General features: G+C 35.0%; 1 pseudogene; it reads right to left on the bottom strand.

The window, feature by feature from the left end:
- Positions 1-357: 357 nt before the first annotated feature.
- LOC120217015 lies at positions 358-17,772 on the bottom strand (annotated as a pseudogene).
- Between the last annotated feature and the right edge of the window lie 801 nt (positions 17,773-18,573).

Genomic DNA, 18,573 nt, shown 5'->3' on the forward strand with positions numbered 1-18,573 from the left:
ATAACAAAGGAAACAATTAAAACATTTCCTCCCAATAACAAATGAAAACAATAATTCCTATATTGATGATAAGCACAAAAAGAAGCACCTCCGGAACAACTTTATCATAGATTTCAGGAGGTAGATATGTGAAAGACGACCCACTATCCACGAGCGCTAAGAATCCAGATTTATTGAGACAAGAGTTCCCAACACAGATGCTCCACTCGTACAAAATATTTTTCAGTGAAACAATTATTAAAAAGAAAATTAGACCTTTCACCACCAATCCTGTAGCAGCAAAGTATAATGATGGATAAAAGAAGAGCCTTTTCTTATTTAAGCAAACAAAAAGAACATGACAAAGGGTTACACGTACTAGTTTCCTCCTATTGGTAAAAATGGAGTAGATTGTTGGGAAGGAATCCCTTTGTCACCAAAATAAATTCTTCCAGAACCAGTCTCATCTAAACAAATCGAGAACGAGTTCTGAATCAATCCTGCTTTAGCCAGCAAACTTGAGACTGAAACATTTCCAGGTCCTAATCCCATTAGACCATCAGGTGCAGCACCATCCAGGTAGCCACCACTCTGCTTTCTCCCACAGCTGAATTGAAATGAAGTGAAACAGGGAAGCAACACAGTTGAGAAATATGAGCAAGACAACAAATTTGACCATATCAGGTCACATACATCTTTGGCCAAAGACAAACAAAAAACAAAGAACAAATAACAAATAACATCAAGAACAATCAAGACATACCCTATTATGACTGATGCTTGTACATAACTCTCCATTACATGGTCAATAAATGACTTCAAATGCAATTAATCCTCAACAAGATATCCAGAACTTGAGGTATTAACTGAGTCATATTCAATAATGTAAGGGCAGGGATCATTCGGTCCTTTGCAGTATAAACTTGACTCACATAACCCATGGCTGCAGGACAGGTTTTTGCTACTCTTTGACAAAGATGGGGTATACTCACTAAGATCTTTATCCTGCACAATAGATGCCCCAGGTATGTGGGAGCACCTGCCAATCAATCATTGGAATTAAAATGCTTAACCGGTAACCAACTACAGTTCTTAGCGTAATTAGTCCACGGTCAAGGAAGCAATCAGGTTAAGTCTTGTTGAAGAGTAGTCAGAAAGAAATAGTACTCTCTTCCATTTAAAGTTTCACCTCCCCCTCAAAACTGTAAAAGAAGTTACGCAAAGCATCGTGACAGTTAATAGGCAGAATATTTGTTTGCTTGAGCAAATTCAGTTTCAAATTTATTAAACGCAAATCGCTTCATCTTTAAGGAAAATGCTTATCCAACCTTCTATAATCAATGCTTGTAATCAAAGTGAAGTTAGAAGTCATTCTAACAAGAAAAATAACTATATCTGCTTCTATAACTGAAGCTATCTATTCCCCTCATTATTAAACCTAGGACAAAACAGTTCACAATATAAATACCCAAACAGAGGCAACTGGAAATCACAAGCAAAGCAGTTGAAAAGCTGAACCAATAGAAACCATTAGTAAATGAACATATACTAGACTAAGCAATGACAATTGAAACAGAAAAATAAAAAGTAAAAATGAAGAGAAAAAGTAGTGGGAAAAATGGGAGCACACTGTTTAGGTTACCAGTGAATTATAGTAACTGGCAGGCAAAGGAGCGCATTGTAAGCAATCACACGGGACTCAAAGCAGATCGCTGCCCGCATCCAATGCTACCAAGAATGAAACGTATGGTGTCCAGGCGTATTTACCGAAAAATCACCTTTTTTTTTTACTTATCAGACACCGTTAGAGAAAATATTACCGATCTAACACCCTTAGTAAAAAAACTGCAAGTCTGACACACGCGCCAGAAAGGCGCGGATCACCATCCGCGACTTTCATTTAATTTTCAACCGTTCACTCTCCCCCAATTAATGATACTCATTCGCCCAAATCCCATCCCACGACCTATAAATACCCCCTCTCTACTATTTCCACCACACCAAATCCTCTTAAAACCTCTCAAATCCTCTCAAACCATATCAAAAATCAAACTCTCTTAAAGCTAAAACTCGGTCAAATTTTATTTAGAATGTAATATATTATACTATATTCTAATAAATTAATATTTTAGTATTTTATTAAATTGTTTTATATTAATTTTTTTTGCAATTATAAAATGGGAGGTGATCTGCTTCGTTTGGATGGAAATCATATCTCAATATATTTTGCTGATACGATAAAATTTTTAAATTTTATTTTAATTTTAATTATTAATAATAATTTATTTATTTATTATTAGTTTATATATTAATTTTTGTAATATTTATTAAATTAGGAGAGATGCCGTATATTAGATCCCTTTATCCGCAATCTTAAGTTAGAGATATCAACTCGTGTCTGGTCGTATTTAATCGAGGCTGGATTCGGTTACGTAGCTAGATATGAAGGTCGCTGTAATGTAGAATCCAACCTGATTTCTGCATTAGTCGAGCGGTGGAGACTGGAGACGCATATTCCATCTTCCGTGCGGAGTGTGCACGATTACGCTAGAAGATGTTTTCATGCAGTTGGGGCTTTCGGTAGATGGAGATGTGCTTTCAGGGGTAGCACACGGTAACTGAAATTCATTGTGCCAGGAATATATAGGAGGTGTCCCGCCAAATTTTAACGGTGGTCGGATTCAGTTAAATTGGTTGGATGCAAATTTCAAACATTTGTGCAGCGACGCCTCGAATGAGCAGGTAAAAATGTATGCACAAGCTTGCATACTACAACTGATAGGAGGGCTAATGATGCCGGACAAATCGCGCAACCAAGTTCACTGTATGTGGTTGCGGCATCTCACCGATTTTCATCTGATTGGAACATTGAGTTGGGGCTCGACAGTTTTGGCATTCTTGTATAGGGAAATGTGTCGAGCTACCGACTATAGGAAAAATGTTATCGACGGATGTCTCCTTCTGCTACAGTCTTGAGCGTGGTATCGCATATCCTTTTTTATGTCGGGTTATGAAGAACTCGTTCGTATTCTCGCTATTATTGAGGTAATTACAATATTGATTTCGTATAATAATCATTTTATCTAGTATATAATAAAAATTATTTCATTTAATAGTTCATATACTGCAAGGAAAGATAATCAAGATTTACCTGATGAATTAGAATCAATTTTGTATTATCGTTATATAATTATAATATTATTTTGATAAGAATTATATATATTTGTTTTAATTTGAATGGTCTCCTTATTGCACTGATGATATGAGGATTTGTATAACACACGACTTAAGGGGCCCATTAATTTTTGGATGGCAGTGATCCATCTGATCTGTTATGCGATTGTCGAGTGGCACCCTACTAAATACGTGCTCCGGCAATTTGGTTTTGTATAATCAATTCCAGAAACACCTCAAAATCTCGACGAGTTGTATAACATCGATCGACACAGTAAAAAAGATGTGGACTGGCTGCTGAAGCATTATGAGTAGGTCATGATATGGGTGGATCGACATCGGCGCATTCCCGTAGAGAACCCATTGATTTGGACCATTTGACGGTTGTAGATGGTTATTACGAGTTGTTCAACAGTAACGGGAAACCGTTTCTGCTTTCCGAGGAAGCACGATGAGGAGCATTCATCGAAATTGACAGAGACGTCCACAATCACAACCTCATCGTCTTCCGACTAGTGGACAAAGAGTAGGTGCTTCCGGTTCGTCGTCAGCTGCAGTACCAGAACCTTCGCAACAGCCACCGTCTACAACAATGTACGCACCATAGCCAGTTTATATGGCTCCACATCCATATCAAATATCGCCACCGCCAGTCCCATACCAGATGCTGCCGCCACCGTAGAGTTATATGACCCCTCCTAGAGGATATTATGGTTCTATGTTTACAGATCCAACTTGGAGTTCATATGCTAGTTATTTGGCGGGTCCAACATCACCACTGATGGTCGCTGCACAAACACCTCATGTACAGTTTTCTCACTCTATGAGCGGTGAAATAATCAATCATACACCTTCAGGTTCCTTATTCTATTAAGGTGTTACATCCTCATCAGTTCCTCATCAACAAAATGTATCTGCTCCTGATGACGACGACGACGACGATGATGATGGTGATGATAATGATGACAGTGAGTAGTCAGAACAAGTTATACGAAGAAATCCTCCTCAAGACAGATGCCATCGCCTTACGGAACACATTCAAGACGCAGACATCGATAGATTCATACATTTCATTATATTTGTATTTAATTTTTTGGACAAATAATTATAATTTTTTTAATTATTTACCATTTAATACTTAATTTATTTTGTTTATTTTGTTTATTACTTAATTCAAGCGAATGGTTTTATGATTTAGTGTTTTTTAATCATTTTCTTGTTTATTAATTTTTTACCTTTTATAACTTAATTTATTTTGTTTATTTTTTTAATTGAAGCAAATGAATTTATTATTTACAAAAATATAATCCCTTGTCTTGTATTGTTTTCTTGTTTAATTAATCAATAATTATCAAATGACATTAACTTAAAGTAAATGTGAATTAAATTACAAGAACTATTTTTTGATAAACAACAACTACATCAAGCACAACATCAACGATTACTTAATGACAAAAGATATGAACATGTTTTTCTACTGTGTCCTGGGTTTCTAAAATGCCCACATCTTTTATTTTGCCTAGATGTTTCTCGAATATCTATATCACAACGAATTTGAGTGAATTTTGGATGACCACGATCCCTCAATAAAGACAGATATGGTACAATTAGAAGCCAATTCTAAATTTCATTAGGGTATTTCTTATTACCTATGGGGGAACTCAAATTCATATACCTTAAACACTTCTGATAGTAGGTTTACAGGATCCACAAAACGATTATACTCTTGATGGGTATGCGAGCAAGCTGATATACATGAGAGCATGGAGACTTCAGAGCTTGAAAAAACCCACAATCGCATCATTTGTCTCGTAGATTAACTGTTGAGTTAATTGATCGACGAATATGGCCAAGAGGGGGGTGAATTGGCAATTAAAATTTTGGTGGAAGCTTTTGCAGAAAATTGAAAGTAATTGCACAACGATTTAGAGTGGTTCGACTTTCTCAACCAAAGTCTACGTCCACTACCTTAGCTATCCACACTAAGGATTTTCCACAAATTCACTAATTTGTCTTTCTTTTGAGGACAAAGAGTAACCTTACAAACCCTCAAGAATTATACCCCAAATTCTTGAGTACACTCTCCCAAAGAGAACAACACAAATTTGCAAACTTACAAGGATATTCTCACAAGGTAGGTTGTTTGCACAATTCTAAAACAAAGAAAAGAACACTCAAGAATAATACAATTGAGCACAATAAGTGTTCTTGAAAGAAAAATGAATATTGAATGAAAAATAGGCTTGAAATGCTCAAACTTGAGGTTTGATGTTTTCTCTTTGATTCTCTCTTGATTCTAGTTGCTTGTTGTTTCTTGTTGTTGATCAATGGCTTCTAAGCTTGCTTAAATACACCTTGAATCACTTCTGAACGTTGGGGATCATTAATGAAGTTATTGGAGCCGTTTAACTGTGAAAACAATTAATATTTCTGCTTTGAGCATGGGGGAATCGGTACCCCTCATGGGGAATCGGTTCCCTAAGTGTAAAATTCAAATATTTCGACCGTTGAACAGTGGGGGAATCGGTTCCCTCCGAGGATTATGTTTTTCTCGGAGCAAAACCATTCAGGGGGAATCGGTACCCCCTTGGGGGGGAATCGGTTCCCTCTGAGCAATCTGGAATTTTTGGCTTTGAAATGGTTCGAAATATTTTGTAAAATCGTTTTGAAATTATTTTAAGATTAAAAATTAATTTTACACTTGAGTAAGGATTTAAAATGAACTTTGAAATACTTTGAGTAATATTTTGATATTCGATTTAATATATCGAATATGCTTAGAAAAACCTTTTTCAAAATTAAAATTCTTTTAAATTAATTTGTTATATTGAAACATCAAAATGTTTTAACAATCTCTCCCTTTTTGAAATAACAAAACATTTTAAGATTTTCTAATTTCAAAATGAATTTTGATTTTGAAAAATACTACTCCCCTTACTTTAACACTTTCTCCCCCTTTTTGTTAAATCAAAAAGATCCTATAAAAAACGTTTTAAACAAGAATTTTGAAAAACGTAAGCCAATTGATTTATTAATATAAAGCTTAAGCTGCTAAGATCACAATCAAAAGAGAGGTTAGCCATTAGTTTCATAATCAATATTCATAAACATGTAATGGATAATTGGTCATATATGTCTAAAGATGCAAACTAAACACGAAATCCAAATCAAATGTATTAAACATAAGTTCGAACAACCAAAAATAAACAATCCAAAAGCATTCAAAATGTTTTAACAATAAATGCAAATATCCAAGTTCAATCCAAACAAGCAAAGCAAAGATCAAAGTTCAAGCATCCGTAGGACGATCGGGAGGTGGGAAATGAGCTCGCATATTTTCCATTTCATGAGTGAGTGCATTAATACGAGCGTTGGTTGCTTCATTGTTTGCACGCATCTCCCGGAGAATTTCCAATTGTTGAGCTTCCATAGTCGATAAATGAGATTCTATAGAAGTGAAGCGAGAATCCAAGGATGCATAACGGAAATCAAATGTCTCCATAAATGATTGAAAATATGGAGGCACTTGATCTTCTTGCTGATCTTGTTCCTCGTGCTGCTCCGGCTCATCGTCGGCTTCGTCAATATCTTGCATTAATTGTTCAAGCTCGGGATCATCGTCAGCTTCTGGTGGAGCTTGTGAAGAACTAGCTCCCGGAGTATTCTCAGAAGATCGAACACATTCACCGGTTTCCTTATTCTTTATCCATCCCGCTCTCGTTAAGGAAAGAAGATTAATTTGTTTTTTTGAGAGGAAAGACGACATCTAGACCAACTCTAAGCCCGGCTTTAGAAAATAGATTACTCAGAATGCAATCGTAAACTAGAGATGAACAGAGTTTTTTATTAGGAACAATATTTACGGTTTCAACAATTTCAGCAAAAATAATCTGAGGTAGGTTTATTTTAATATTGTTTTGGAAACAATGTCACAACCAAAGATCCAAGGCTCTAAGAGTTGAGTAACAATATCCGGATGGTCGAAACCACCAAGAAATCATTAGATGAAGAAAACGATCATGAAGATCTAAGACACTCGCACTATCCCTTCTTTTATAACGAGAACCTAAAAACTATTTTTCATTTGATATACCATCATTATCTAATCCTAATTCATTGGCTATGTAAGTCGAGTCAATATGGAAGAATTGTCCTAGGAGATAGGAACAAACTGCTATGGTTTTGGTTTGAGCTCGATTTTTAACACAAACGGTATTAAAATAGAAGATGCGAACAAGTTGATGGTAAACTATAGGTTCAAGGTCACAAAGTTTATCAAATTTACACTCTTGTAAAAGAGGAAGATATCTAAACTCTATATCTATCATAGCTTGAAGAGAAGGGATACGTTCTTCTCTAATTTTGTAAGAGACAAAATATTGATAATACCAAAAACGATGATTTCTAGGACCAGGATGATTAAAGCAAGAGTTTTGGATAGTCATATTAGGATCAACGGGATTAGTAATAGGAATTTCAGGAATAGGAGGATTTGGAGGTGGATTTGGTTGTTGGTTTGAACGACTAGATGAAGACCTATCACGTTTAGGATTTGACATGGTTTAAGAAAATCATAATAGAATGAATAACCTGCATTTATAAAACACATGTATGCAATGTAATCAATCCCAAAACTCAATTGAGTCCTCAATATTTCAAGATTCTCTAAACCAATAATAATGGGCAAAGTTTTTTTTTTTGAAAAACTTATTGAAAATAATGTATGAAAAACCATAGTATGTATAGTTTACATGTAAATAACATAACTAAATAAAAAAAATCATCAATTTTAAAATTAATTAAAGATTTTCGTTTTTTTTATTTTATTTCAAAAATTCAAAAATTAATAGAAAATTTGTGAGATTTTGATGAAATTAGTTGTAAAATTTAGTTTCTAAACACTAATAATCAATGCCCGATCACTTTTTCTATCTAGAACTAATTGAAACTAGTTCTATGTTCAAAATCAATAAAATAGAGAGTTTAGAAAAATTTACCTTGAAAGAAGAGATTGAGTGGATTTTGATGTTGTTTGCACGATTTTAATGATGCTAACAGGTTTAGGATTTGAAAAATGAAGAAATTCCGACTAGAAATAGATGTTATGAAGCAAAGAGGAGATAGGGAGAGAGAGGAGAAGAGCACGGCGGTAATGGAAGAAGATAAAGAGGGTTTGAGAAAAATAGAGTGTATGCCCGTAAAAACCAGAATCCCAGGGGGGTATCGATTCCCCTACAGGGGGAATCAGTTCCCATTCAAAGGGGGAATCGGTTCCTTTATGGGGGTATCGATTCCCTCTGCCAAATATTTAAAAAATATGTATTTTAAACATCCAATAGTGCTAAAATAATTAATCCTAGTAGTATTGGCAACTCATATTTCGAAAATTAACTATGTTCAAACAATCAAATTTGTCATTAAACATCATTTGAAAAAACAATTAATTTTCATTAATAATCATAAACTCCCCCTAACTAAAAACAAGAATGCAATCAAAAATATTATTTTAAGCATTTTTCATTTATTCTTAAAAGTGCTAAAAATTATTTTTAAACACTAAGTGAAGATAGGTCAGTTAAACCTAATTCTCTCCTAAGTGTCCAAAATATTTCCTTATCTAAGGGTTTTGTAAAAATATCTGCTAATTGGTGCAAAGTATCAACAAATTCTAGAATTATATCTTTCTTAGCGACATGGTCTCTAATAAAGTGATGTCTAATTTCAATGTGCTTAGTTCTAGAGTGTTGGATGGGATTTTTAGTGAGACAAATAGCACTAGTATTGTCACACTTAATAGGAATAGTACCTACTTCAATTCCATAATCAAAAAGTTGTTATTTCATCCATAAAACTTGTACACAACAACTACCGGCTGAAATGTATTCCGCTTCAGTGGTAGATAATACAACACAATTTTGTTTCTTTGAAAACCAAGAAATCAACATATTTCCAAGGAATTGGCAAGTACCGGAGGTGCTTTTCCTATCTAATTTGCATCCTCCATAATCCGCATCAGAAAAAGTATGCAAGCTAAAGCTAGAGTCTCTAGGATACCAAAGTCCTAAACTAGGAGTGTCCTTAAGGTATCTAAAGATTCTCTTAACAACTAGTAAATGTGATTCCTTAGGGCATGATTGAAATCTAGCACATAAGCAGACACTAAAAATAATGTTCGATCTACTTGCAGTTAGATAAAATAAAGATCTAATCATTGACCTATATAATTTAACATCTACACATTTACCTCTTTTATCTAAGTCAAGCTTTGTTGAAGAGTTCATTGGAGTGTCATGAGGTTTGCCATTTTCCAGTCCAAACTTCTTGAGCATATCTTTGACGTACTTAGCTTGATTGATGAAGATGCCATCTTTTCTTTGCTTGATTTGGAATCCCAAGAAAAATGAGAGCTCACCCATCATGCTCATCTCGAATTTACTTTGCATTAGCTTAGAAAATTCCTTGCAAAGAACATCATTAGTAGAACCAAATATTATATCATCAACATAAATTTGAACTACTAATAAATCTTTACCTTTATGCTTTAAAAATAATGTAGTGTCAACCTTCCCTTTTGAAAAACCTTTTTCAATTAAAAAATTTGACAATCTTTCATACCAAGCTCTAGGAGCTTGTTTTAAACCATAAAGCGCTTTTGTCAATTTAAGAACATGATCCGGAAATTTTGAATCTTCAAAACCTGGAGGTTGTTCCACATACACTTCTTCCTTTATAAAACCATTTAAAATGTACTTTTAACATCCATTTGATATAATTTAAATTCATGAAAACATGCAAATGCTAATAACATTCAAATTGCTTCCATCCTAGCTACAGGAGCATATGTTTCATCATAGTTTATGCCCTCTTCTTGAGTATACCCTTGAGCAATAAGTCTAACCTTGTTTCTCACTATATTACCACTCTCATCAAGCTTATTCCTAAATACCCATCTAGTACCTACATTAGATTTATTACTATGCCTTTCAACTAATGTTCATACTTTACTTCTCTCAAATTGATTTAATTCTTCTTGCATAGCCATAATCCAATGTTCATCATTTAATGCTTCTTTAATATTCTTAGGCTTTATGCATGAGATAAATACAACATAATTACAAATATTTCTAAGAGAAGATCGAGTTGTTACCCCTTTGGATGGATCACCTATGATTTCACCATACTTGACATAGTTGTACTCTCTTGGATAAGATACTTCCCTTTCTTCAATGGTTGGATTCTCAAGAGGATCATGAGTTACCTCATCTTTTGTTTCTTCCTTTGATGATGGTTCTCCAATGTCATGCCTAACTTCATTTGTATTTATAATACCTACATCATCATTTACACAAGAATCCTTCCTCGGAAGGGGATTATCATCAAAAACATGTATAGACTCTTCTACAACTAAAGTTCTTTTATTAAATACTCGATAAGCTTTAGAATTTAAGGAATAACCCAGAAAAAATCCTTCATCACTTTTAGCATCAAATTTGCCAAGGTTTTCTTTACCGTTGTTCAAAACAAAACATTTACATCCAAAAGGATGAAAATAACGAATGTTAGACTTTTTATTTTTGAAAATTTCATATGGAGTTTTCTTTAAAATTTGTCTAATCATTACTCAATTTACAATATAACAAGCGGTATTTGTGGCTTCCGCCCAAAAATATTTTGGCAAATTATTTTCACAAAGCATGGTTCTAGCCATTTCTTCGAAAGTTCGATTTTTCCTCTCAACAACTCCATTTTGTTGAGGGTTCTAGGTGCTGAAAAATTATGGCTAATACCATTAGAATTACAAAACTCAATAAATCTAATATTTTCAAATTCAGTGCCATGATCACTCCTAACACTAGTTATAGAGTAACATTTTTCATTTTGGACCAATATAACACATTTTTAATTTGTATGGAAGAGGTATTACCTATAGTACCAATACCTTCAATGTGACCTTTGAATTATCACCAAAAGTTACTTCTCCTCCATTTTTGGCATTAAGCTCTATGAACCGGCTTTTGTCTCCGGTCATGTGTCTCGAACATCCACTATCAAGGTACCATGAATTTGGATTTATTTCCCGTGCCTTGTAGCAATGCTCATTTTCTTACAAACATAGAGTAATTTCTAATTTTTGGTATCTAAATTCTTTTGGGTCCATATTCATTAGTTTCTAAAATTCTTGTCCCCTTTGGTATCCATTTATGAAGGACATCCTTATCTTTAGTAGTAATGAATTCTTTAGGAACCCATATACTCCTAACAATTTTACCATTCAAGGTTCGTTGAGGACTTCTATGATTGTAGCTTCTAAAACTTTTCTTAACAAAGTTGGATTTTGAATTCTCGCCTTTTTCAAAACTTTTTGTTCCAACCTTATTAAAAGAAGTTTTAAAATCATCAATCTTATTTTGATGATCATCATGAACTTTTGAAAGTAAGTTATGCAAATCAGTATTTTTTTTTCAAAATCATTAATTTTGATTTGCAATTCTTTGATCTTACTTTCAAGCTCATTGTTGGCCTTGGATATAAGATTATTTTCGTTTTTCAATTTTGAAATATTATTTTTGTATTTTGAAAATAGAGCCTTATAATCCGATGTCAATCCATTATAATCCTCTAATAACTCATCATAAGATAATTCATCCAAATCGAATGAGTTAGAGGTTACCTTAGAATCTTCCCCAAATGCCATCAAGCACGAGTTTGCTACTTCTTGTTCCTCTTCATCGGAACCTTCTTTATCTCTCCATGTAGCCACATGAGCCTTGTGCTTATTCTTTGATTGACCCTTTCTCTTTAATTGTGGGGCAATCGTATTTGACATGCCCCGGCTTTTTGTATTTATAGCAAATGATCGGGTCCTTCTCTTTTGGTTCATTTTTTAGGCCTTTATTTCGTTTGAATTTTCTCCCTCGGTAAGGTCTCATCATTTTTCCGAACCGTTTGGCAAACAATGCTATTTCCTCGTCATCTTCATCCGAATCACTCTCGTCTTTTGTGGATTTGAGAGCAACTCCAATATTTTTCTTCTTCTCCTTCTCTTTGATGTCTCTTCAATCTTATCGAGGTCCACCTCATCTTCAAGCATCATTTCATGAGCGAGGAGCGAACCGATTAGCTCTTCAAGAGTTAAGGACGTTAGGTTCTTAGACTCGATGATTGTCGTCTTCTTTGATTGCCATGATTTTGGAAGGGAGTAAACTAACTTCCTCACAAACTTTTCATTTGAAATGATCTCTCCATATGATTTGACACCATTGACAATCGTTGAGAATATATACGTCATAGCTTTGATATCTTCATTTGGTTTCATCATGAAATTTTCATAACTATGCGTTAGAATAATAATTTTAGATTTTTTTACCTCATATGTACCTTCTTGAGTGACTTGAAGCTTGTCTCATATTTCTTTGGCGGTAGTACAAGATGAAACTCTTCCGTATTTATCTGGTCTAAAAGCACAAAATATGATATGAATGACTTTGGAATTAAGCTGAAACATTCTTGTCTCTCCTTCACTCCACAATCTTATATGAGTGTGAGGCGTTATGTATCATTCTTCTACGGTATTCCATGCTCCCATGTCACTTTCTTGAATAAAGTACATCATCCTATTCTTCCAATAGTCATAGTTAGCTCCATTGAAGAATAGAGGTTTGTTGACGGGCATCGAATCTAGACCGGAGTCGAAGTTTGAAGTGGAGGCCATTGATGACTTTGATTATCGATGTAACTCTTCCCGAATCGACTCAAGAGGCGATTAAACCTTCAAATGAGTTAGGCTCTGATACCAATTGTTGGGTTAATCGATCGACGAATATGGCTAATAGGGGGTGAATTGGCAATTACAATTTTAGTGGAAGCTTTTACAGAAAATTGAAAGTAATTGCACAACGATTTAAAGTGGTTCGACTTTCTTAACCGAAGTCTACGTCCACTACCTTAGCTATCCACACTAAGGATTTTCCACAAATTCACTAATTTGTCTTTCTTTTGAGGACAAAGAGTAACCTTACAAACCCTCAAGAATTATACCCCAAATTCTTGAGAACACTCTCTCCCAAAGAGAACAATACAAATTTGCAAACTTACAAGGAAATCCTCACAAGGTAGGTTGTTTGCACAATTCTAAAACAAAGAAAATAACACTCAAGAATAATACAATTAAGTACAATAAGTGTTCTTGAAAGCAAAATGAATATTGAATGAAAAATAGGCTTGAAATGCTCAAACTTGAGGTTTGATACTTTCTCTTTGATTCTCTCTTGATTCTAGTTGCTTGTTGTTTCTTGTTGTTGATCAATGGCTTCTAAGCTTGCTTAAATACACCTTGAATCACTTCTGAATGTTGGGGATCATTAATGAAGTTATTGGAGCCGTTTAAGTGTGAAAACAATTAATATTTCTGCTTGGAGCGTGGGAGAATCGGTACCCCCTCATGGGGAATCAGTTCCCTAAGTGTAAAATTCAAATATTTCGACCGTTGAACAGTAGGGGGAATCGGTTCCCTCCGAGCATTCTGTTTTTCTCGGAGCAAAACCATTCAGGGGAGAATCTGTTCCCTTTGAGAAATCTGGAATTTTTGGCTTTGAAATGGTTCGAAATATTTTGTAAAATCATTTTGAAATCATTTTAAGATTAAAACTTAATTTTACACTTGAGTAAGGATTTAAAATGAACTTTGAAATACTTTGAGTAATATTTTGATATTCAATTTAATATATCGAATATAATTAGAAAAACCTTTTTCAAAATTAAAATTCTTTTAAATTAATTGTTTATATCGAAACATCAAAATGTTTTCAACATTAACTCTTAACGAGATAGCTTCAATCCCTTGAAGAGGTTGATGCATCTCTGTGACACGAAACAATTCATATGTTCTAGAGAAACTTGTTACAAACATTCTATTTGATGCAACAATTCTTTTTTGTATATCTGTAACTAATATTGGGCAATAAACATGACTGCTTTGCATCCATTTTGAGCTTGTCCCCCAAAGTTCGCAAAAAAGGCCCCCAAACAAAAATGTCATTTTTACCAAAACAGTGTCATCATTCGCGCCTTTCTGCAAGTCTGACACACGCGGATGTGGACAAATGCATATGATGGTAGATATTGATATGGACACATGACGACCAACTTAACTGAGGCAATCAATTCGACCTTAAAGGGGCATGTCATTTACCTGTAACGGCTTTGGTAAAAACAACATATTTTCGTTTGAGGGCGCTTTTTGCGAAGCTCAAGGGGACAAGCTCAAACATGGATGCAATGCGATCATGTCTATCATCCTAGATTAGTTACAAATCTACAAAAAAGAATTGTTGCATCAAATGAAATGTTTGTAACAAGCTTCTCTAGAACGCATGAATTGTTTCGTGTCACAGAGATGACGCAACCTCTTCAAGGGATTGAAGTTAACTCGTTAAGAGTTAATCTACGAGACAGATGGTGCGACTGTGGGTTTTTTTAAACTCTGAAATATCTATGCTCTCATGTCATAGCAGATACATTTTGTTGATGATGATGTAGCACCTTTATAAAATAAGGATCCTAAAGTTGGGTCTACATACATAGAACCATAATATCCTCTAAGAGGGGTCATATAACTCTGCGGTGGTGGCAGCATCTGGTATAGGACCGACGGTGGCGACATCTTATATGGCTGCGAAGCCATATAAACTGGTTGCAGTGCGTACATCGTTACAGACGGTGGCTGCTGTGAAGGTTTCGGTACTACAGTTGACGACGAACCGAAAGCACCTGCTTTCCATCCACGAGTCGGGGGACGATGGGGTTGTGATGGTAGACGTCTCTGTCGACGTCGATGAATGCTCCATCCTTCGTGCTTCTTTGGAAAGCATGAACGGTTTTTTGTTACTGTTGAATCACTCGTAATAACCATATGCAACCTTCAAATGGTCCACATAAATGAATTCTCTAAGGGGAATTCGCCGACGCCGATGCTCCCATATCAATACCCACTTATAATGCTTCAGCAGCCAGTCACATCTTTTTTATCGCGTCGTTCGGTGCTATGCAGCTTGTCGAGATTTTGAGGTGCTTCCGGAGTTGATTGTACAAAACCAAATTGTCGAAACACGCGATCAGTGGGGTGTCACTCGATAATCGCATAATAGATCAGAGTGACCACCGCCATCCAAACATCTAATGGGCCCCTTAAGTCGTGTGGGTTGCAAATTCTTATATCATCAGTACAATAAAGAGCTCATTCAAACTAAAATAAATATATATAATTCTTATCAAAATAATAATCTAATTATATTAACGATAAATAAAATAGATTTTCAAACATTTAAATACATGCATCTGTGTCAGCCTTCTGATCAATTAGTAGCCTAATTGATTCTAATTCATCAGGTAAATCTCGATTATCTTTCCTTGCAGTAAATCAACTATTAAATGAAATAATTTTTATTATATACTAGATAAAATGATTATTTTACGAAATCATTATTATAATTACCTCAATAATAGCGAGAATACGAACGAGTTCTTCACAATCAGACATAAAAAAAAGGCATGTGATACCACGCCGAATGCTGCAGCAGAAGAAGAAGACATCCTCCGATAGCATTTTTCCTATAGTCAGTAGCTTGACACATTTCCCTATACTGGAATTCTAAAACTGTCGAGCCACAACTCAATGTTCCAACCAGATGAAAATCGGCGAGATGTCGCAACCAAATACACTGAACTTGGTTGCGTGATTTATCCGGTATTAGGAGCCCTTCTTTCAATTGTAGTATGCATGCTCGTGCATACATTTTTACCTGCTCCTCCTAGGCGTCGTTGCTCAAATGCTTGAAATTTGCATTTTACCATTTTAACAGAATCCGACCATCGTTAAAATTTGGCATGACAACTCCTAAATATTCCTGGCACAATGAATTCTAGTTAACGTGTGTCACCCCTGAAAGCATACCTCAATCTACCGGAAGCCCCAAGTGCATGTAAACATTCTCCAGCGTAATCGTGCACTCTCCGCACGGAAGATGGAATGTGTGTGTCTCCGATCTCCACTGCTCGACTAATGAAGAAATCAGGTTAGATTCTACATTACAGTGGCCTTCATATCTAGCTACGTAATCGAATATATCCTCGACTAAATACAGACACGGGTTGATATCTCTAACTTAAGATTGCGGATAAATAGATCTAATATGCATCTCTCCTAATTTAATAAATATTACAGAAATTAATATATAAACTAATAATAAAAAATAAATAAATAAATTATTACTAATAATTAAAATTAAAATAGAATTTAAAAATTTTACTGTATCAACAAAATACTTCAATATATGATTTCAATCCAAACGAAGTAGATCGTCATCCATTTTATAACTGCAAAAAAAATTAATATAAAACAATTTAATAAAATACTAAAATATTAATTTATTATAATATAGTATAATATATTACTTTCTAAATATAATTTGATCGGATTTTAGTTTTAAGAATGTTTGATTTTTGATATGATTTGAGAGGATTTGAGAAGTTTTAAGAGGATATGGTGTGGTGGGAATAGTAGAGAGGGTGTGTTTATAGGTTGTGGGATGGGGTTTGGGCGGATGGGTATTATTAATTGAGAGAGTGTGAGCTGTTGAAAATTAAATGAAAGGCGCGGACAGTGATCAGTGTCTTTCTGGCGCGTGTGTAAAACTTACAGAAAGGAACGAATGATGATCTGCGTCTTACACTGATGTGGTGCCAGCTAGGGTAAGGTGCGGATATCTTCCCTTTACCACACGTGACGTCACATCAACGTAAGACGCGAATCATCATTCGTGACTTTCTGCAAATGATGCTAGATCGGTAATATTTTATCTAAAGGTGTCTGACACGTAAATTAAAAAAGAGGTGATTTTTTGATAAATACGCCCGATGTCCCTATATCTATCCATGTGTAATGTAACCTGCAAATATTTTATCCAATAAAAAAATTGAAATAGAGTAAATAATTCCTATCAACAGTATTTACTCTACTATAATTTGTAAAATATATATTATATTATGTTTTTCCAAAACTAGAAAATATTAAAAATAATAAAAACAGGTTGAATATCCTTCGGGTTTTTATTAGCTGATTTCAATTTCTTTCTAACAAAAAACAACTATGAATGAGTTTATACTCTAAAAGAAATAGAATGCAGAATAAACGGAAAATAAATTCAAATATCAAAAAATAAGGGAAGTTGAAAATGGCTGACCGGTCGAACTCGTTTCCGAAGGAGAGGGTTTGGCTTCCTTGAGAAGGAAACAGTAACTGATTCGTGGGCCGACTTTCATCCGCTGCCTCTTCCAATCGTTCCCTATAAGTAACTCCAAGTACTGTAAGCTATTCCTATTTGGCCACGAAACAACACCACTACCGGCACTGCCATTCCGAGCAGTCCAAATCTCCTTCGCCTCGTCTGAAGACCTGTGAATCAACTTCGACGAAAATGTGGAAGCCGACGACAAATCTCCAAGTAAAATCCATACGGTTAGGGCCAAAACCACCGGGCATTTCTCCATACGACACTGTTTTCTAAGCTAGCAGCCTTTCCTTAACGTTGAGGGAACTCTTTTAAGCTTTGCAGAATCAAGCGGCCACTAGCCAGTGGGATGCGTAATGCGCATAGGCTAGGAGCCAAAGCCGCGGTCGAACACACCAGCGTCGGAGCTTTAATTCCCTGGGTTTTTTTTTCGTACTCGCCAGATCGGCTTAATCGCCATGAGGTAAGCTCTCAAAAACCTTTTTTTCTCTCCAAAATATGATTTTCTGTTTGTTTCCCGAGAAAATAAAAGGAGAACAAATCAAGCAAAAAAGGTTTTCAATTTAAACTGTTCACTGCCAACGTTTTTTTTTTTTCTGTTCCATTTTCTTTATTGCTTTCAATTTCAATCAAACAGAGAGCATTGCTTTGAGTCGATCCTTGTTACTTTAAACTGAAAACAGATCTTAAATCATTCTTAAACGAATTTAATTTTTGTTATTTACGTTGTTGTTGAGCTGGGTGGTGGTGGTGGGTGCGCGACGGCTTCATCTGGTTCATCTTTCCACACCCAACCCTTTCTTTTTCCTTTTCATCTTTTATTATCAAATTAACAAGGAAATACAGATTATTCACGGATCCCGTTCGGCTTTGAAGACTCATTTTAATCTGATAGATTTGTTACTCTCATTTTCTCCAGCTGTATTCACACGGTTGCTTTTAATTTTCTTTCTCTTAATTTTCTAATTTATTATCTTTCCTCATTTTTGTTTGATTTTTATTTGATTATTTTGTGGGTTGGATATATTGATCCCTGGTTGTTGCAAACTGGTTTCTCCGTGCATCCCACAGGTTTTCTTCATAGATTTAAATTTCTATACTGGTCAATTTCTCTTCTATAGTTTTGATTGTT

The sequence above is a fragment of the Hibiscus syriacus genome, unplaced genomic scaffold, assembly GCF_006381635.1.
Source record: "Hibiscus syriacus cultivar Baekdansim isolate YM2019G1 unplaced genomic scaffold, ASM638163v2 tig00110174_pilon, whole genome shotgun sequence".
In the NCBI taxonomy this organism is placed as follows: Eukaryota; Viridiplantae; Streptophyta; class Magnoliopsida; order Malvales; family Malvaceae; genus Hibiscus; species Hibiscus syriacus.